We start from the raw sequence: 24,224 nt of genomic DNA, 5'->3' as shown, positions 1-24,224 counted from the left end.
TTGTGTTCTATTAATAGAACCCTGTGTTCTATGAATGGAACCCTGTGTTCTATGAATAGAACCCTGTGTTTTATGAATGAAACCATGTGTTCTCTGAATGGAAACCACCCGTGATCTATAAATATAACCATCTGTTCTATGAATAAAACCTTGTGTTCTATGAATAGAACCCTGTGTTCTATGAATAGAACCCTGTGTTCTATAAATGGAACCCTGTGTTCTATGAAAATAACCCTGTGTTTTATGAATGAAATTATGTGTTCTCTGAATGGAAACCACCCGTGATCTATAAATATAACCATCTGTTCTATGAATAAAACCTTGTGTTCTATGAATAGAACCCTGTGTTCTATGAATGGAACCCTGTGTTCTATGAATAGAACCCTGTGTTTTATGAATGAAATTATGTGTTCTCTGAATGGAAACCACCCATGATCTATAAATATAACCATGTGTTCTATGAATAAAACCTTGTGTTCTATTAATAGAACCCTGTGTTCTATGAATGGAACCCTGTGTTTTATGAATGAAACCATGTGTTCTCTGAATGGAAACCACCCGTGATCTATAAATATAACCATCTGTTCTATGAATAAAACCTTGTGTTCAATTAATAGAACCCTGTGTTCTATAAATGGAACCCTGTGTTCTATGAATAGAACCCTGTGTTTTATTAATGAAATTATGTGTTCTCTGAATGAAAACCACCCGTGATCTATAAATATAACCATGTGTTCTATGAATAAAACCTTGTGTTCTATGTATAGAACCCTGTGTTCTATGAATGGAACCCTGTGTTCTATGAATAGAACCCTGTGTTTTATGAATGAAACCATGTGTTCTCTGAATGGAAACCACCCGTGATCTATAAATATAATCATCTGTTCTATGAATAAAACCTTGTGTTCTATGAATAGAACCCTGTGTTCTATAAATGGAACCCTGTGTTCTATAAATATATCCCTGTGTTTTATGAATGAAATTATGTGTTCTCTGAATGGAAACCACCCGTGATCTATAAATATAACCATGTGTTCTATGAATAAAACATTGTGTTCTATTAATAGAACCCTGTGTTCTATGAATAGAACCCTGTGTTTTATGAATGAAACCATGTGTTCTCTGAATGGAAACCACCCGTGATCTTTAAATATAACCATCTGTTCTATGAATAAAACCTTGTGTTCTATGAACAGAACCCTGTGTTCTATAAATGGAACCCTGTGTTCTATGAATAGAACACTGTGTTTTAGGAATGAAATTATGTGTTCTCTGAATGGAAACCACCTGTGATCTATAAATATAACCATGTGTTCTATGAATAAAACCTTGTGTTCTATTAATAGAACCCTGTGTTCTATGAATGGAACCCTGTGTTCTATGAATAGAACCCTGTGTTTTATGAATGAAACCATGTGTTCTCTGAATGGAAACCACCCGTGATCTATAAATATAACCATCTGTTCTATGAATAAAACCTTGTGTTCTATGAATAGAACCCTGTGTTCTATAAATGGAACCCTGTGTTCTATGAATAGAACACTGTGTTTTAGGAATGAAATTATGTGTTCTCTGAATGGAAACCACCCGTGATCTATAAATATAACCATGTGTTCTATGAATAAAACCTTGTGTTCTATTAATAGAACCCTGTGTTCTATGAATGGAACCCTGTGTTCTATGAATAGAACCCTGTGTTTTATGAATGAAACCATGTGTTCTCTGAATGGAAACCACCCGTGATCTATAAATATAACCATCTGTTCTATGAATAAAACCTTGTGTTCTATGAATAGAACCCTGTGTTCTATAAATGGAACCCTGTGTTCTATGAATAGAACACTGTGTTTTAGGAATGAAATTATGTGTTCTCTGAATGGAAACCACCCGTGATCTATAAATATAACCATGTGTTCTATGAATAAAACCTTGTGTTCTATTAATAGAACCCTGTGTTCTATGAATGGAACCCTGTGTTCTATGAAGAGAACCCTGTGTTTTATGAATGAAACCATGTGTTCTCTGAATGGAAACCACCCGTGATCTATAAATATAACCATCTGTTCTATGAATAAAACCTTGTGTTCAATTAATAGAACCCTGTGTTCTATAAATGGAACCCTGTGTTCTATGAATAGAACCCTGTGTTTTATTAATGAAATTATGTGTTCTCTGAATGAAAACCACCCGTGATCTATAAATATAACCATGTGTTCTATGAATAAAACCTTGTGTTCTATGTATAGAACCCTGTGTTCTATGAATGGAACCCTGTGTTCTATGAATAGAACCCTGTGTTTTATGAATGAAACCATGTGTTCTCTGAATGGAAACCACCCGTGATCTATAAATATAATCATCTGTTCTATGAATAAAACCTTGTGTTCTATGAATAGAACCCTGTGTTCTATAAATGGAACCCTGTGTTCTATAAATATATCCCTGTGTTTTATGAATGAAATTATGTGTTCTCTGAATGGAAACCACCCGTGATCTATAAATATAACCATGTGTTCTATGAATAAAACATTGTGTTCTATTAATAGAACCCTGTGTTCTATGAATAGAACCCTGTGTTTTATGAATGAAACCATGTGTTCTCTGAATGGAAACCACCCGTGATCTTTAAATATAACCATCTGTTCTATGAATAAAACCTTGTGTTCTATGAACAGAACCCCGTGTTCTATAAATGGAACCCTGTGTTCTATGAATAGAACACTGTGTTTTAGGAATGAAATTATGTGTTCTCTGAATGGAAACCACCTGTGATCTATAAATATAACCATGTGTTCTATGAATAAAACCTTGTGTTCTATTAATAGAACCCTGTGTTCTATGAATGGAACCCTGTGTTCTATGAATAGAACCCTGTGTTTTATGAATGAAACCATGAGTTCTCTGAATTGAAACCACCCGTGATCTATAATTATAACCATCTGTTCTATGAATAAAATCTTGTGTTCTATGAATAGAACCCTGTGTTCTATAAATGGAACCCTGTGTTCTATGAATAGAACACTGTGTTTTAGGAATGAAATTATGTGTTCTCTGAATGGAAACCACCCGTGATCTATAAATATAACCATGTGTTCTATGAATAAAACCTTGTGTTCTATTAATAGAACCCTGTGTTCTATGAATGGAACCCTGTGTTCTATGAATAGAACCCTGTGTTTTATGAATGAAACCATGTGTTCTCTGAATGGAAACCACCCGTGATCTATAAATATAACCATCTGTTCTATGAATAAAACCTTGTGTTCTATGAATAGAACCCTGTGTTCTATAAATGGAACCCTGTGTTCTATGAATAGAACACTGTGTTTTAGGAATGAAATTATGTGTTCTCTGAATGGAAACCACCCGTGATCTATAAATATAACCATGTGTTCTATGAATAAAACCTTGTGTTCTATTAATAGAACCCTGTGTTCTATGAATGGAACCCTGTGTTCTATGAATAGAACCCTGTGTTTTATGAATGAAACCATGTGTTCTCTGAATGGAAACCACCCGTGATCTATAAATATAACCATCTGTTCTATGAATAAAACCTTGTGTTCTATGAATAGAACCCTGTGTTCGATAAATGGAACCCTGTGCTCTATGAATAGAACACTGTGTTTTAGGAATGAAATTATGTGTTCTCTGAATGGAAACCACCCATGATCTATAAATATAACCATGTGTTCTATAAATAAAACCTTGTGTTCTATTAATAGAACCCTGTGTTCTATGAATGGAACCCTGTGTTCTATGAATAGAACCCTGTGTTTTATGAATGAAACCATGTGTTCTCTGAATGGAAACCACCCGTGATCTATAAATATAACCATCTGTTCTATGAATAAAACCTTGTGTTCTATGAATAGAACCCTGTGTTCTATGAATAGAACCCTGTGTTCTATGAATAGAACACTGTGTTTTAGGAATGAAATTATGTGTTCTCTGAATGGAAACCACCCATGATCTATAAATATAACCATGTGTTCTATAAATAAAACCTTGTGTTCTATTAATAGAACCCTGTGTTCTATGAATGGAACCCTGTGTTCTATGAATAGAACCCTGTGTTTTATGAATGAAACCATGTGTTCTCTGAATGGAAACCACCCGTGATCTATAAATATAACCATCTGTTCTATGAATAAAACCTTGTGTTCTATGAATAGAACCCTGTGTTCTATGAATAGAACCCTGTGTTCTATAAATGGAACCCTGTGTTCTATGAATATAACCCTGTGTTTTATGAATGAAATTATGTGTTCTTTGAATGGAAACCACCCGTGATCTATAAATATAACCATCTGTTCTATGAATAAAACCTTGTGTTCTATGAATAGAACCCTGTGTTCTATGAATGGAACCCTGTGTTCTATGAATAGAACCCTGTGTTTTATGAATAGAACCCTGTGTTTTATGAATGAAACCATGTGTTCTCTGAATGGAAACCACCCGTGATCTTTAAATATAACCATCTGTTCTATGAATAAAACCTTGTGTTCTATGAACAGAACCCTGTGTTCTATAAATGGAACCCTGTGTTCTATGATTAGAACACTGTGTTTTAGGAATGAAATTATGTGTTCTCTGAATGGAAACCACCTGTGATCTATAAATATAACCATGTGTTCTATGAATAAAACCTTGTGTTCTATTAATAGAACCCTGTGTTCTATGAATAGAACCCTGTGTTTTATGAATGAAACCATGTGTTCTCTGAATGGAAACCACCCGTGATCTTTAAATATAACCATCTGTTCTATGAATAAAACCTTGTGTTCTATGAACAGAACCCTGTGTTCTATAAATGGAACCCTGTGTTCTATGAATAGAACACTGTGTTTTAGGAATGAAATTATGTGTTCTCTGAATGGAAACCACCTGTGATCTATAAATATAACCATGTGTTCTATGAATAAAACCTTGTGTTCTATTAATAGAACCCTGTGTTCTATGAATGGAACCCTGTGTTCTATGAATAGAACCCTGTGTTTTATGAATGAAACCATGAGTTCTCTGAATTGAAACCACCCGTGATCTATAATTATAACCATCTGTTCTATGAATAAAATCTTGTGTTCTATGAATAGAACCCTGTGTTCTATAAATGGAACCCTGTGTTCTATGAATAGAACACTGTGTTTTAGGAATGAAATTATGTGTTCTCTGAATGGAAACCACCCGTGATCTATAAATATAACCATGTGTTCTATGAATAAAACCTTGTGTTCTATTAATAGAACCCTGTGTTCTATGAATGGAACCCTGTGTTCTATGAATAGAACCCTGTGTTTTATGAATGAAACCATGTGTTCTCTGAATGGAAACCACCCGTGATCTATAAATATAACCATCTGTTCTATGAATAAAACCTTGTGTTCTATGAATAGAACCCTGTGTTCTATAAATGGAACCCTGTGTTCTATGAATAGAACACTGTGTTTTAGGAATGAAATTATGTGTTCTCTGAATGGAAACCACCCGTGATCTATAAATATAACCATGTGTTCTATGAATAAAACCTTGTGTTCTATTAATAGAACCCTGTGTTCTATGAATGGAACCCTGTGTTCTATGAATAGAACCCTGTGTTTTATGAATGAAACCATGTGTTCTCTGAATGGAAACCACCCGTGATCTATAAATATAACCATCTGTTCTATGAATAAAACCTTGTGTTCTATGAATAGAACCCAGTGTTCTATAAATGGAACCCTGTGTTCTATGAATAGAACACTGTGTTTTAGGAATGAAATTATGTGTTCTCTGAATGGAAACCACCCGTGATCTATAAATATAACCATGTGTTCTATGAATAAAACCTTGTGTTCTATTAATAGAACCCTGTGTTCTATGAATGGAACCCTGTGTTCTATGAAGAGAACCCTGTGTTTTATGAATGAAACCATGTGTTCTCTGAATGGAAACCACCCGTGATCTATAAATATAACCATCTGTTCTATGAATAAAACCTTGTGTTCTATGAATAGAACCCTGTGTTCGATAAATGGAACCCTGTGCTCTATGAATAGAACACTGTGTTTTAGGAATGAAATTATGTGTTCTCTGAATGGAAACCACCCATGATCTATAAATATAACCATGTGTTCTATAAATAAAACCTTGTGTTCTATTAATAGAACCCTGTGTTCTATGAATGGAACCCTGTGTTCTATGAATAGAACCCTGTGTTTTATGAATGAAACCATGTGTTCTCTGAATGGAAACCACCCGTGATCTATAAATATAACCATCTGTTCTATGAATAAAACCTTGTGTTCTATGAATAGAACCCTGTGTTCTATGAATAGAACCCTGTGTTCTATAAATGGAACCCTGTGTTCTATGAATATAACCCTGTGTTTTATGAATGAAATTATGTGTTCTTTGAATGGAAACCATCCGTGATCTATAAATATAACCATCTGTTCTATGAATAAAACCTTGTGTTCTATGAATAGAACCCTGTGTTCTATGAATGGAACCCTGTGTTCTATGAATAGAACCCTGATTTTTATGAATGAAATTATGTGTTCTCTGAATGGAAACCACCCATGATCTATAAATATAACCATGTGTTCTATGAATAAAACCTTGTGTTCTATTAATAGAACCCTGTGTTCTATGAATGGAACCCTGTGTTTTATGAATGAAACCATGTGTTCTCTGAATGGAAACCACCCGTGATCTATAAATATAACCATCTGTTCTATGAATAAAACCTTGTGTTCAATTAATAGAACCCTGTGTTCTATAAATGGAACCCTGTGTTCTATGAATAGAACCCTGTGTTTTATTAATGAAATTATGTGTTCTCTGAATGAAAACCACCCGTGATCTATAAATATAACCATGTGTTCTATGAATAAAACCTTGTGTTCTATGTATAGAACCCTGTGTTCTATGAATGGAACCCTGTGTTCTATGAATAGAACCCTGTGTTTTATGAATGAAACCATGTGTTCTCTGAATGGAAACCACCCGTGATCTATAAATATAACCATCTGTTCTATGAATAAAACCTTGTGTTCTATGAATAGAACCCTGTGTTCTATAAATGGAACCCTGTGTTCTATGAATAGAACACTGTGTTTTAGGAATGAAATTATGTGTTCTCTGAATGGAAACCACCCGTGATCTATAAATATAACCATGTGTTCTATGAATAAAACCTTGTGTTCTATTAATAGAACCCTGTGTTCTATGAATGGAACCCTGTGTTCTATGAATAGAACCCTGTGTTTTATGAATGAAACCATGTGTTCTCTGAATGGAAACCACCCGTGATCTATAAATATAACCATCTGTTCTATGAATAAAACCTTGTGTTCTATGAATAGAACCCTGTGTTCTATAAATGGAACCCTGTGTTCTATGAATAGAACACTGTGTTTTAGGAATGAAATTATGTGTTCTCTGAATGGAAACCACCCGTGATCTATAAATATAACCATGTGTTCTATGAATAAAACCTTGTGTTCTATTAATAGAACCCTGTGTTCTATGAATGGAACCCTGTGTTCTATGAAGAGAACCCTGTGTTTTATGAATGAAACCATGTGTTCTCTGAATGGAAACCACCCGTGATCTATAAATATAACCATCTATTCTATGAATAAAACCTTGTGTTCTATGAATAGAACCCTGTGTTCGATAAATGGAACCCTGTGCTCTATGAATAGAACACTGTGTTTTAGGAATGAAATTATGTGTTCTCTGAATGGAAACCACCCATGATCTATAAATATAACCATGTGTTCTATAAATAAAACCTTGTGTTCTATTAATAGAACCCTGTGTTCTATGAATGGAACCCTGTGTTCTATGAATAGAACCCTGTGTTTTATGAATGAAACCATGTGTTCTCTGAATGGAAACCACCCGTGATCTATAAATATAACCATCTGTTCTATGAATAAAACCTTGTGTTCTATGAATAGAACCCTGTGTTCTATGAATAGAACCCTGTGTTCTATAAATGGAACCCTGTGTTCTATGAATATAACCCTGTGTTTTATGAATGAAATTATGTGTTCTTTGAATGGAAACCACCCGTGATCTATAAATATAACCATCTGTTCTATGAATAAAACCTTGTGTTCTATGAATAGATCCCTGTGTTCTATGAATGGAACCCTGTGTTCTATGAATAGAACCCTGTGTTTTATGAATGAAATTATGTGTTCTCTGAATGGAAACCACCCATGATCTATAAATATAACCATGTGTTCTATGAATAAAACCTTGTGTTCTATTAATAGAACCCTGTGTTCTATGAATGGAACCCTGTGTTTTATGAATGAAACCATGTGTTCTCTGAATGGAAACCACCCGTGATCTATAAATATAACCATCTGTTCTATGAATAAAACCTTGTGTTCAATTAATAGAACCCTGTGTTCTATAAATGGAACCCTGTGTTCTATGAATAGAACCCTGTGTTTTATTAATGAAATTATGTGTTCTCTGAATGAAAACCACCCGTGATCTATAAATATAACCATGTGTTCTATGAATAAAACCTTGTGTTCTATGTATAGAACCCTGTGTTCTATGAATGGAACCCTGTGTTCTATGAATAGAACCCTGTGTTTTATGAATGAAACCATGTGTTCTCTGAATGGAAACCACCCGTGATCTATAAATATAACCATCTGTTCTATGAATAAAACCATGTGTTCTATGAATAGAACCCTGTGTTCTATAAATGGAACCCTGTGTTCTATAAATATATCCCTGTGTTTTATGAATGAAATTATGTGTTCTCTGAATGGAAACCACCCGTGATCTATAAATATAACCATGTGTTCTATGAATAAAACATTGTGTTCTATTAATAGAACCCTGTGTTCTATGAATAGAACCCTGTGTTTTATGAATGAAACCATGTGTTCTCTGAATGGAAACCACCCGTGATCTTTAAATATAACCATCTGTTCTATGAATAAAACCTTGTGTTCTATGAACAGAACCCTGTGTTCTATAAATGGAACCCTGTGTTCTATGAATAGAACACTGTGTTTTAGGAATGAAATTATGTGTTCTCTGAATGGAAACCACCTGTGATCTATAAATATAACCATGTGTTCTATGAATAAAACCTTGTGTTCTATTAATAGAACCCTGTGTTCTATGAATGGAACCCTGTGTTCTATGAATAGAACCCTGTGTTTTATGAATGAAACCATGGGTTCTCTGAATGGAAACCACCCGTGATCTATAATTATAACCATCTGTTCTATGAATAAAATCTTGTGTTCTATGAATAGAACCCTGTGTTCTATAAATGGAACCCTGTGTTCTATGAATAGAACACTGTGTTTTAGGAATGAAATTATGTGTTCTCTGAATGGAAACCACCCGTGATCTATAAATATAACCATGTGTTCTATGAATAAAACCTTGTGTTCTATTAATAGAACCCTGTGTTCTATGAATGGAACCCTGTGTTCTATGAATAGAACCCTGTGTTTTATGAATGAAACCATGTGTTCTCTGAATGGAAACCACCCGTGATCTATAAATATAACCATCTGTTCTATGAATAAAACCTTGTGTTCTATGAATAGAACCCTGTGTTCTATAAATGGAACCCTGTGTTCTATGAATAGAACACTGTGTTTTAGGAATGAAATTATGTGTTCTCTGAATGGAAACCACCCGTGATCTATAAATATAACCATGTGTTCTATGAATAAAACCTTGTGTTCTATTAATAGAACCCTGTGTTCTATGAATGGAACCCTGTGTTCTATGAATAGAACCCTGTGTTTTATGAATGAAACCATGTGTTCTCTGAATGGAAACCACCCGTGATCTATAAATATAACCATCTGTTCTATGAATAAAACCTTGTGTTCTATGAATAGAACCCTGTGTTCTATGAATAGAACCCTGTGTTCTATAAGTGGAACCCTGTGTTCTATGAATAGAACACTGTGTTTTAGGAATGAAATTATGTGTTCTCTGAATGGAAACCACCCGTGATCTATAAATATAACCATGTGTTCTATGAATAAAACCTTGTGTTCTATTAATAGAACCCTGTGTTCTATGAATGGAACCCTGTGTTCTATGAATAGAACCCTGTGTTTTATGAATGAAACCATGTGTTCTCTGAATGGAAACCACCCGTGATCTATAAATATAACCATCTGTTCTATGAATAAAACCTTGTGTTCTATGAATTGAACCCTGTGTTCTATGAATGGAACCCTGTGTTCTATGAATAGAACCCTGTGTTTTATGTATGAAATTATGTGTTCTCTGAATGGAAACCACCCATGATCTATAAATATAACCATGTGTTCTATGAATAAAACCTTGTGTTCTATTAATATAACCCTGTGTTCTATGAATGGAACCCTGTGTTCTATGAATAGAACCCTGTGTTTTATTAATTAAACCATGTGTTCACTGAATGAAAACCACCCGTGATCTATAAATATAACCATGTGTTCTATGAATAAAACCTTGTGTTCTATGTATAGAACCCTGTGTTCTATGAATGGAACCCTGTGTTCTATGAATAGAACCCTGTGTTTTATGAATGAAACCATGTGTTCTCTGAATGGAAACCACCCGTGATCTATAAATATAACCATCTGTTCTATGAATAAAACCTTGTGTTCTATGTATAGAACCCTGTGTACTATAAATGGAACCCTGTGTTCTATGAATATAACCCTGTGTTTTATGAATGAAATTATGTGTTCTCTGAATGGAAACCACCCGTGATCTATAAATATAACCATGTGTTCTATGAATAAAACCTTGTGTTCTATTAATAGAACCCTGTGTTCTATGAATGGAACCCTGTGTTCTATGAAGAGAACCCTGTGTTTTATGAATGAAACCATGTGTTCTCTGAATGGAAACCACCCGTGATCTATAAATGTAACCATCTGTTCTATGAATAAAACCTTGTGTTCTATGAATAGAACCATGTGTTCGATAAATGGAACCCTGTGTTCTATGAATAGAACACTGTGTTTTAGGAATGAAATTATGTGTTCTCTGAATGGAAACCACCCATGATCTATAAATATAACCATGTGTTCTATAAATAAAACCTTGTGTTCTATTAATAAAACCCTGTGTTCTATGAATGGAACCCTGTGTTCTATGAATAGAACCCTGTGTTTTATGAATGAAACCATGTGTTCTCTGAATGGAAACCACCCGTGATCTATAAATATAACCATCTGTTCTATGAATAAAACCTTGTGTTCTATGAATAGAACCCTGTGTTCTATAAATGGAACCCTGTGTTCTATGAATATAACCCTGTGTTTTATGAATGAAATTATGTGTTCTCTGAATGGAAACCACCCGTGATCTATAAATATAACCATCTGTTCTATGAATAAAACCTTGTGTTCTATGAATAGAACCCTGTGTTCTATGAATGGAACCCTGTGTTCTATGAATAGAACCCTGTGTTTTATGAATGAAATTATGTGTTCTCTGAATGGAAACCACCCATGATCTATAAATATAACCATGTGTTCTATGAATAAAACCTTGTGTTCTATTAATAGAACCCTGTGTTCTATGAATGGAACCCTGTGTTTTATGAATGAAACCATGTGTTCTCTGAATGGAAACCACCCGTGATCTATAAATATAACCATCTGTTCTATGAATAAAACCTTGTGTTCAATTAATAGAACCCTGTGTTCTATAAATGGAACCCTGTGTTCTATGAATAGAACCCTGTGTTTTATTAATGAAATGATGTGTTCTCTGAATGAAAACCACCCGTGATCTATAAATATAACCATGTGTTCTATGAATAAAACCTTGTGTTCTATGTATAGAACCCTGTGTTCTATGAATGGAACCCTGTGTTCTATGAATAGAACCCTGTGTTTTATGAATGAAACCATGTGTTCTCTGAATGGAAACCACCCGTGATCTATAAATATAACCATCTGTTCTATGAATAAAACCTTGTGTTCTATGAATAGAACCCTGTGTTCTATAAATGGAACCCTGTGTTCTATAAATATATCCCTGTGTTTTATGAATGAAATTATGTGTTCTCTGAATGGAAACCACCCGTGATCTATAAATATAACCATGTGTTCTATGAATAAAACATTGTGTTCTATTAATAGAACCCTGTGTTCTATGAATAGAACCCTGTGTTTTATGAATGAAACCATGTGTTCTCTGAATGGAAACCACCCGTGATCTTTAAATATAACCATCTGTTCTATGAATAAAACCTTGTGTTCTATGAACAGAACCCTGTGTTCTATAAATGGAACCCTGTGTTCTATGAATAGAACACTGTGTTTTAGGAATGAAATTATGTGTTCTCTGAATGGAAACCACCTGTGATCTATAAATATAACCATGTGTTCTATGAATAAAACCTTGTGTTCTATTAATAGAACCCTGTGTTCTATGAATGGAACCCTGTGTTCTATGAAGAGAACCCTGTGTTTTATGAATGAAACCATGAGTTCTCTGAATGGAAACCACCCGTGATCTATAATTATAACCATCTGTTCTATGAATAAAATCTTGTGTTCTATGAATAGAACCCTGTGTTCTATAAATGGAACCCTGTGTTCTATGAATAGAACACTGTGTTTTAGGAATGAAATTATGTGTTCTCTGAATGGAAACCACCCGTGATCTATAAATATAACCATGTGTTCTATGAATAAAACCTTGTGTTCTATTAATAGAACCCTGTGTTCTATGAATGGAACCCTGTGTTCTATGAATAGAACCCTGTGTTTTATGAATGAAACCATGTGTTCTCTTAATGGAAACCACCCGTGATCTATAAATATAACCATCTGTTCTATGAATAAAACCTTGTGTTTTATGAATAGAAACCTGTGTTCTATAAATGGAACCCTGTGTTCTATGAATAGAACACTGTGTTTTAGGAATGAATTTATGTGTTCTCTGAATGGAAACCAACCGTGATCTATAAATATTACCATGTGTTCTATGAATAAAACCTTGTGTTCTATTAATAGAACCCTGTGTTCTATGAATGGAACCCTGTGTTCTATGAATAGAACCCTGTGTTTTATGAATGAAACCATGTGTTCTCTGAATGAAAACCACCCGTGATCTATAAATATAACCATCTTTTCTATGAATAAAACCTTGTGTTCTATGAATAGAACCATGTGTTCTACAAATGGAACCCTGTGTTCTATGAATAGAACCCTGTGTTTTATGAATTAAATTAGGTGTTCTCTGAATGGAAACCACCCGTAATCTATAAATATAACCATGTGTTCTATGAATAAAACATTGTGTTCTATTAATAGAACCCTGTGTTCTATGAATGGAACCCTGTGTTCTATGAATAGAACCCTGTGTTTTATGAATGAAACCATGTGTTCTCTGAATGGAAACCACCCGTGATCTATAAATATAACCATCTATTCTATGAATAAAACCTTGTGTTCTATGAATAGAACCCTGTGTTCTATAAATGGAACCCTGTGTTCTATGAATAAAACCCTGTGTTTTATTAATGAAATTATGTGTTCTCTGAATGAAAACCACCCGTGATCTATAAATATAACCATCTGTTCTATGAATAAAACCTTGTGTTCTATGAATAGAACCCTGTGTTCTATGAATGGAACCCTGTGTTCTATGAATAGAACCCTGTGTTTTATGAATGAAACCATGTGTTCTCTGAATGTAAACCACCTGTGATCTATAAATATAACCATCTGTTCTATGAATAAAACATTGTGTTCTATGAATAGAACCCTGTGTTCTATAAATGGAACCCTGTGTTCTATGAATAGAACCCTGTGTATTATGAATGAAACCATGTGTTCTCTGAATGGAAACCACCCGTGATCTATAAATATAACCATCTGTTCTATGAATAAAACCTTGAGTTCTATGAATAGAACCCTGTGTTCTATAAATGGAACCATGTGTTCTATGAATAGAACACTGTGTTTTAGGAATGAAATTATGTGTTCTCTGAATGGAAACCACCCGTGATCTATAAATATAACCATGTGTTCTATGAATAAAACCTTGTGTTCTATTAATAGAACTCTGTGTTCTATGAATGGAACCCTGTGTTCTATGAATAGAACCCTGTGTTTTATGAATGAAACCATGTGTTCTCTGAATGGAAACCACCCGTGATCTATAAATATAACCATTTGTTCTTTGAATAAAACCTTGTGTTCTATTAATAGAACCCTGTGTTCTATGAATAGAACCCTGTGTTTTATGAATGAAACCACGTGTTCTCTGAATGGAAACAACCCGTGATCTATAAATATAACCATCTGTTCTATGAATAAAACCTTGTGTTCTATGAATAGAACCCTGTGTTCTATGAATAGAACCCTGTGTTCTATAAATGGAACCCCGTGTTCTATGAATATAACCCTGTGTTTTATGAATGAAATTATGTGTTCTCTGAATGGAAACCACCCGTGATCTATAAATATAACCATCTGTTCTATGAATAAAACCTTGTGTTCTATGAATAGAACCCTGTGTTCTATGAATGGAACCCTGTGTTCTATGAATAGAACCCTGTGTTTTATGAATGAAATTATGTGTTCTCTGAATGGAAACCACCCATGATCTATAAATATAACCATGTGTTCTATGAATAAAACCTTGTGTTCTATTAATAGAACCCTGTGTTCTATGAATGGAACCCTGTGTTCTATAAATAGAACCCTGTGTTTTATGAATGAAACCATGTGTTCTCTGAATGGAAACCACCCGTGATCTATAAATATAACCATCTGTTCTATGAATTTAATCTTGTGTTCAATAAATAGAACCCTGTGTTCTATAAATGGAACCCTGTGTTCTATGAATAGAACCCTGTGTTTTATTAATGAAATTATGTGTTCTCTGAATGAAAACCACCTGTGATCTATAAATATAACCATGTGTTCTATGAATAAAACCTTGTGTTCAATTAATAGAACCCTGTGTTCTATAAATGGAACCCTGTGTTCTATGAATAGAACCCTGTGTTTTATTAATGAAATTATGTGTTCTCTGAATGGAAACCACCCGTGATCTATAAATATAACCATCTGTTCTATGAATAAAACCTTGTGTTCTATGAATAGAACCCTGTGTTCTATGAATGGAACCCTGTGTTCTATGAATAGAACCCTGTGTTTTATGAATGAAATTATGTGTTCTCTGAATGGAAACCACCCATGATCTATAAATATAACCATGTGTTCTATGAATAAAACCTTGTGTTCTATTAATAGAACCCTGTGTTCTATGAATGGAACCCTGTGTTCTATGAATAGAACCCTGTGTTTTATGAATGAAACCATGTGTTCTCTGAATGGAAACCACCCGTGATCTATAAATATAACAATCTGTTCTATGAATAAAACCTTTTGTTCTATAAATAGAACCCTGTGTTCTATGAATGGAACCCTGTGTTCTATGAATATAACCCTGTGTTTTATGAATGAAATTATGTGTTCTCTGAATGGAAACCACCCGTGATCTATAAATATAACCATGTGTTCTATGAATAAAACATTGTGTTCTATTAATAGAACCCTGTGTTCTATGAATAGAACCCTGTGTTTTATGAATGAAACCATGTGTTCTCTGAATGGAAACCACCCGTGATCTTTAAATATAACCATCTGTTCTATGTATAAAACCTTGTGTTCTATGAACAGAACCCTGTGTTCTATAAATGGAACCCTGTGTTTTATGAATAGAACACTGTGTTTTAGGAATGAAATTATGTGTTCTCTGAATGGAAACCACCCGTGATCTATAAATATAACCATGTGTTCTATGAATAAAACCTTGTGTTCTATTAATAGAACCCTGTGTTCTATGAATGGAACCCTGTGTTCTATGAATAGAACCCTGTGTTTTATGAATGAAACCATGTGTTCTCTGAATGGAAACCACCCGTGATCTATAAATATAACCATCTTTTCTATGAATAAAACCTTGTGTTCTATGAATAGAACCCTGTGTTCTACAAATGGAACCCTGTGTTCTATGAATAGAACCCTGTGTTTTATGAATTAAATTAGGTGTTCTCTGAATGGAAACCACCCGTAATCTATAAATATAACCATGTGTTCTATGAATAAAACCTTGTGTTCTATTAATAGAACCCTGTGTTCTATGAATAAAACCTTGTGTTCTATGTATAGAACCCTGTGTTTTATGAATGAAACCATGTGTTCTCTGAATGGAAACCACCCGTGATCTATAAATATAACCATCTGTTCTATGAATAAAACCTTGTGTTCTATGAATAGAACCCTGTGTTCTATAAATGGAACCCTGTGTTCTATGAATAGAACCCTGTGTATTATGAATGAAACCATGTGTTCTCTGAATGGAAACCACCCGTGATCTATAAATATAACCATCTGTTCTATGAATAAAACCTTGTGTTCTATGAATAGAATCCTGTGTTCTATAAATGGAACCATGTGTTCTATGAATAGAACACTGTGTTTTAGGAATGAAATTATGTGTTCTCTGAATGGAAACCACCCGTGATCTATAAATATAACCATGTGTTCTATGAATAAAACCTTGTGTTCTATGAATTTAACCCTGTGTTCTATGAATGGAACCCTGTGTTCTATGAATAGAACCCTGTGTTTTATGAATGAAATTATGTGTTCTCTGAATGGAAACCACCCATGATCTATAAATATAACCATGTGTTCTATGAATAAAACCTTGTGTTCTATTAATAGAACCATGTGTTCTATGAATAAAACCTTGTGTTCTATGAATTTAACCCTGTGTTCTATGAATGGAACCCTGTGTTCTATGAATAGAACCCTGTGTTTTATGAATGAAACCATGTGTTCTCTGAATGGAAACCACCCATGATCTATAAATATAACCATGTGTTCTATGAATAAAACCTTGTGTTCTATGAATTTAACTCTGTGTTCTATGAATGGAACCCTGTGTTCTATGAATAGAACCCTGTGTTTTATGAATGAAACCATGTGTTCTCTGAATGGAAACCACCCGTGATCTATAAATATAACCATTTGTTCTATGAATAAAACCTTGTGTTCTATGAATTTAACCCTGTGTTCTATGAATGGAACCCTGTGTTCTATGAATAGAACCCTGTGTTTTATGAATAAAATTATGTGTTCTCTGAATGGAAACCACCCATGATCTATAAATATAACCATGTGTTCTATGAATAAAACCTTGTGTTCTATTAATAGAACCATGTGTTCTATGAATGGAACCCTGTGTTCTATGAATAGAACCCTGTGTTTTATTAATTAAACCATGTGTTCACTGAATGAAAACCACCTGTGATCTATAAATATAACCATGTGTTCTATGAATAAAACCTTGTGTTCTATGTATAGAACCCTGTGTTTTATGAATGAAACCATGTGTTCTCTGAATGGAAACCACCCGTGATCTATAAATATAACCATCTGTTCTATGAATAAAACCTTGTGTTCTATGAATAGAACCCTGTGTACTATAAATGGAACCCTGTGTTCTATGAATATAACCCTGTGTTTTATGAATGAAACCATGTGTTCTCTGAATGGAAACCACCCGTGATCTATAAATATAACCATGTGTTCTATGAATAAAACCTTGTGTTCTATTAATAGAACCCTGTATTCTATGAATGGAACCCTGTGTTCTATGAATAGAACCCTGTGTTTTATGAATGAAACCATGTGTTCTCTGAATGGAAACCACCCGTGATCTATAAATATAACCATCTGTTCTATGAATAAAACCTTGTGTTCTATGAATAGAACCCTGTGTTCTATAAATGGAACCCTGTGTTCTATGAATAGAACACTGTGTTTTAGGAATGAAATTATGTGTTCTCTGAATGGAAACCACCCGTGATCTATAAATATAACCATGTGTTCTATGAATAAAACCTTGTGTTCTATTAATAGAACCATGTGTTCTATGAATAGAACCCTGTGTTCTATGAATAGAACCCTGTGTTTTATGAATGAAACCATGTGTTCTCTGAATGGAAACCACCCGTGATCTATAAATATAACCATCTGTTCTATGAATAAAACCTTGTGTTCTATGAATAGAACCCTGTGTTCTATGAATGGAACCCTGTGTTCTATGAATAGAAGCCTGTGTTTTATGAATGAAACCATGTGTTCTCTGAATGGAAACCACCCGTGATCTATAAATATAACCATCTGTTCTATGAATAAAACCTTGTGTTCTATAAATATAACCCTGTGTTCTATGAATAGAACCCTGTGTTCTATAAATGGAACCCTGTGTTCTATGAATATAACCCTGTGTTTTATGAATGAAATTATGTGTTCTCTGAATGGAAACCACCCGTGATCTATAAATATAACCATGTGTTCTATGAATACAACCTTGTGTTCTATATATAGAACCCTGTGTTCTATGAATGGAACCCTGTGTTCTATGAATAGAACCCTGTGTTTTATGAATGAAACCATGTGTTCTCTGAATGGAAACCACCCGTGATCTATAAATATAACCATCTGTTCTATGAATAAAACCTTGTGTTCTATTAATAGAACCCTGTGTTCTATGAATGAAACCCTGTGTTCTATGAATAGTACCCTGTGTTTTATGAATGAAACCATGTGTTCTCTGAATGGAAACCACCCGTGATCTATAAATATAACCATCTGTTCTATGAATAAAACCTTGTGTTCTATGAATAGAACCCTGTGTTCTATGAATAGAACCATGTGTTCTATGAATGGAACCCTGTGTTCTATGAATAGAACCCTGTGTTTTATGAATGAAACCATGTGTTCTCTGAATGGAAACCACCCGTGATCTATAAATATAACCATCTGTTCTATGAATAAAACCTTGTGCTATTTGAATAGAACCCTGTGTTCTATGAATGGAACCTTGTGTTCTATGAATAGAACCCTGTGTTTTATGAATGAAATTATGTGTTCTCTGAATGGAAACAACCCATGATCTATAAATATAACCATGTGTTCTATAAATAAAACCTTGTGTTCTATTAATAGAACCCTGTGTTCTATGAATAGAACCCTGTGTTCTATGAATAGAACCCTGTGTTTTATGAATGAAACCATGTGTTCTCTGAATGGAAACCACCCGTGATCTATAAATATAACCATCTGTTCTATGAATAAAACCTTGTGCTATTTGAATAGAACCCTGTGTTCTATGAATGGAACCTTGTGTTCTATGAATAGAACCCTGTGTTTTATGAATGAAATTATGTGTTCTCTGAATGGAAACAACCCATGATCTATAAATATAACCATGTGTTCTATAAATAAAACCTTGTGTTCTATTAATAGAACCCTGTGTTCTATGAATAGAACCCTGTGTTCTATGAATAGAACCCTGTGTTTTATGAATGAAACCATGTGTTCTCTGAATGGAAACCACCCGTGATCTATAAATATAACCATCTGTTCTATGAATAAAACCTTGTGTTCTATGAATAGAACCCTGTGTTCTATGAATGGAACCCTGTGTTCTATGAATAGAACCCTGTGTTTTATGAATGAAACCATGTGTTCTCTGAATGGAAACCACCCGTGATCTATAAATATAACCATCTGTTCTATGAATAAAACCTTGTGTTCTATGAATAGAACCCTGTGTTCTATAAATGGAACCCTGTGTTCTATGAATAGAACACTGTGTTTTAGGAATGAAATTATGTGTTCTCTGAATGGAAACCACCCGTGATCTATAAATATAACCATGTGTTCTATGAATAAAACCTTGTGTTCTATTAATAGAACCCTGTGTTCTATGAATAGAACCCTGTGTTTTATGAATGAAACCATGTGTTCACTGAATGAAAACCACCTGTGATCTATAAATATAAAAATGTGTTCTATGAATAAAACCTTGTGTTCTATGTATAGAACCCTGTGTTTTATGAATGAAACCATGTGTTCTCTGAATGGAAACCACCCGTGATCTATAAATATAACCATGTGTTCTATAAATAAAACCTTGTGTTCTATTAATAGAACCCTGTGTTCTATGAATAGAACCCTGTGTTCTATGAATAGAACCCTGTGTTTTATGAATGAAGCCATGTGTTCTCTGAATGGAAACCACCCGTGATCTATAAATATAACCATCTGTTCTATGAATAAAACCTTGTGTTCTATGAATAGAACCCTGTGTTCTATGAATGGAACCCTGTGTTCTATGAATAGAACACTGTGTTTTAGGAATGAAATTATGTGTTCTCTGAATGGAAACCACCCGTGATCTATAAATATAACCATGTGTTCTATGAATAAAACCTTGTGTTCTATTAATAGAACCCTGTGTTCTATGAATGGAACACTGTGTTCTATGAATAGAACCCTGTGTTTTATGAATGAAATTATGTGTTCTCTGAATGGAAACCACCCATGATCTATAAATATAACCATGTGTTCTATGAATAAAACCTTGTGTTCTATTAATAGAACCATGTGTTCTATGAATGGAACCCTGTGTTCTATGAATAGAACCCTGTGTTTTATTAATTAAACCATGTGTTCACTGAATGAAAACCACCTGTGATCTATAAATATAACCATGTGTTCTATGAATAAAACCTTGTGTTCTATGTATAGAACCCTGTGTTTTATGAATGAAACCATGTGTTCTCTGAATGGAAACCACCCGTGATCTATAAATATAACCATCTGTTCTATGAATAAAACCTTGTGTTCTATGAATAGAACCCTGTGTACTATAAATGGAACCCTGTGTTCTATGAATATAACCCTGTGTTTTATGAATGAAACCATGTGTTCTCTGAATGGAAACCACCCGTGATCTATAAATATAACCATGTGTTCTATGAATAAAACCTTGTGTTCTATTAATAGAACCCTGTATTCTATGAATGGAACCCTGTGTTCTATGAATAGAACCCTGTGTTTTATGAATGAAACCATGTGTTCTCTGAATGGAAACCACCCGTGATCTATAAATATAACCATCTGTTCTATGAATAAAACCTTGTGTTCTATGAATAGAACCCTGTGTTCTATAAATGGAACCCTGTGTTCTATGAATAGAACACTGTGTTTTAGGAATGAAATTATGTGTTCTCTGAATGGAAACCACCCGTGATCTATAAATATAACCATGTGTTCTATGAATAAAACCTTGTGTTCTATTAATAGAACCCTGTGTTCTATGAATAGAACCCTGTGTTCTATGAATAGAACCCTGTGTTTTATGAATGAAACCATGTGTTCTCTGAATGGAAACCACCCGTGATCTATAAATATAACCATCTGTTCTATGAATAAAACCTTGTGTTCTATGAATAGAACCCTGTGTTCTATGAATGGAACCCTGTGTTCTATGAATAGAAGCCTGTGTTTTATGAATGAAACCATGTGTTCTCTGAATGGAAACCACCCGTGATCTATAAATATAACCATCTGTTCTATGAATAAAACCTTGTGTTCTATAAATAGAACCCTGTGTTCTATGAATAGAACCCTGTGTTCTATAAATGGAACCCTGTGTTCTATGAATATAACCCTGTGTTTTATGAATGAAATTATGTGTTCTCTGAATGGAAACCACCCGTGATCTATAAATATAACCATGTGTTCTATGAATACAACCTTGTGTTCTATATATAGAACCCTGTGTTCTATGAATGGAACCCTGTGTTCTATGAATAGAACCCTGTGTTTTATGAATGAAACCATGTGTTCTCTGAATGGAAACCACCCGTGATCTATAAATATAACCATCTGTTCTATGAATAAAACCTTGTGTTCTATTAATAGAACCCTGTGTTCTATGAATGAAACCCTGTGTTCTATGAATAGTACCCTGTGTTTTATGAATGAAACCATGTGTTCTCTGAATGGAAACCACCCGTGATCTATAAATATAACCATCTGTTCTATGAATAAAACCTTGTGTTCTATGAATAGAACCCTGTGTTCTATGAATAGAACCATGTGTTCTATGAATGGAACCCTGTGTTCTATGAATAGAACCCTGTGTTTTATGAATGAAACCATGTGTTCTCTGAATGGAAACCACCCGTGATCTATAAATATAACCATCTGTTCTATGAATAAAACCTTGTGCTATTTGAATAGAACCCTGTGTTCTATGAATGGAACCTTGTGTTCTATGAATAGAACCCTGTGTTTTATGAATGAAATTATGTGTTCTCTGAATGGAAACAACCCATGATCTATAAATATAACCATGTGTTCTATAAATAAAACCTTGTGTTCTATTAATAGAACCCTGTGTTCTATGAATAGAACCCTGTGTTCTATGAATAGAACCCTGTGTTTTATGAATGAAACCATGTGTTCTCTGAATGGAAACCACCCGTGATCTATAAATATAACCATCTGTTCTATGAATAAAACCTTGTGCTATTTGAATAGAACCCTGTGTTCTATGAATGGAACCTTGTGTTCTATGAATAGAACCCTGTGTTTTATGAATGAAATTATGTGTTCTCTGAATGGAAACAACCCATGATCTATAAATATAACCATGTGTTCTATAAATAAAACCTTGTGTTCTATTAATAGAACCCTGTGTTCTATGAATAGAACCCTGTGTTCTATGAATAGAACCCTGTGTTTTATGAATGAAACCATGTGTTCTCTGAATGGAAACCACCCGTGATCTATAAATATAACCATCTGTTCTATGAATAAAACCTTGTGTTCTATGAATAGAACCCTGTGTTCTATGAATGGAACCCTGTGTTCTATGAATAGAACCCTGTGTTTTATGAATGAAACCATGTGTTCTCTGAATGGAAACCACCCGTGATCTATAAATATAACCATCTGTTCTATGAATAAAACCTTGTGTTCTATGAATAGAACCCTGTGTTCTATAAATGGAACCCTGTGTTCTATGAATAGAACACTGTGTTTTAGGAATGAAATTATGTGTTCTCTGAATGGAAACCACCCGTGATCTATAAATATAACCATGTGTTCTATGAATAAAACCTTGTGTTCTATTAATAGAACCCTGTGTTCTATGAATAGAACCCTGTGTTTTATGAATGAAACCATGTGTTCACTGAATGAAAACCACCTGTGATCTATAAATATAAAAATGTGTTCTATGAATAAAACCTTGTGTTCTATGTATAGAACCCTGTGTTTTATGAATGAAACCATGTGTTCTCTGAATGGAAACCACCCGTGATCTATAAATATAACCATGTGTTCTATAAATAAAACCTTGTGTTCTATTAATAGAACCCTGTGTTCTATGAATAGAACCCTGTGTTCTATGAATAGAACCCTGTGTTTTATGAATGAAGCCATGTGTTCTCTGAATGGAAACCACCCGTGATCTATAAATATAACCATCTGTTCTATGAATAAAACCTTGTGTTCTATGAATAGAACCCTGTGTTCTATGAATGGAACCCTGTGTTCTATGAATAGAACACTGTGTTTTAGGAATGAAATTATGTGTTCTCTGAATGGAAACCACCCGTGATCTATAAATATAACCATGTGTTCTATGAATAAAACCTTGTGTTCTATTAATAGAACCCTGTGTTCTATGAATGGAACACTGTGTTCTATGAATAGAACCCTGTGTTTTATGAATGAAATTATGTGTTCTCTGAATGGAAACCACCCATGATCTATAAATATAACCATGTGTTCTATGAATAAAACATTGTGTTCTATGAATAGAACCATGTGTTCTATGAATGGAACCCTGTGTTCTATGAATAGAACCCTGTGTTTTATTAATTAAACCATGTGTTCACTGAATGAAAACCACCTGTGATCTATAAATATAACCATGTGTTCTATGAATAAAACCTTGTGTTCTATGTATAGAACCCTGTGTTTTATGAATGAAACCATGTGTTCTCTGAATGGAAACCACCCGTGATCTATAAATATAACCATCTGTTCTATGAATAAAACCTTGTGTTCTATTAATAGAACCCTGTGTACTATAAATGGAACCCTGTGTTCTATGAATATAACCCTGTGTTTTATGAATGAAAATATGTGTTCTTTGAATGGAAACCACCCGTGATCTATAAATATAACCATGTGTTCTATGAATAAAACCTTGTGTTCTATTAATAGAACCCTGTGTTCTATGAATGGAACCCTGTGTTCTATGAATAGAACCCTGTGTTTTATGAATGAAACCATGTGTTCTCTGAATGGAAACCACCAGTGATCTATAAATATAACCATCTG

This window comes from Crinia signifera, chromosome 4 (genome assembly GCF_055691185.1).
Source record: "Crinia signifera chromosome 4, ASM5569118v1, whole genome shotgun sequence".
NCBI classification, from domain to species: domain Eukaryota; kingdom Metazoa; phylum Chordata; class Amphibia; order Anura; family Myobatrachidae; genus Crinia; species Crinia signifera.
Note: the sequence above shows the minus strand (reverse complement) of the source record.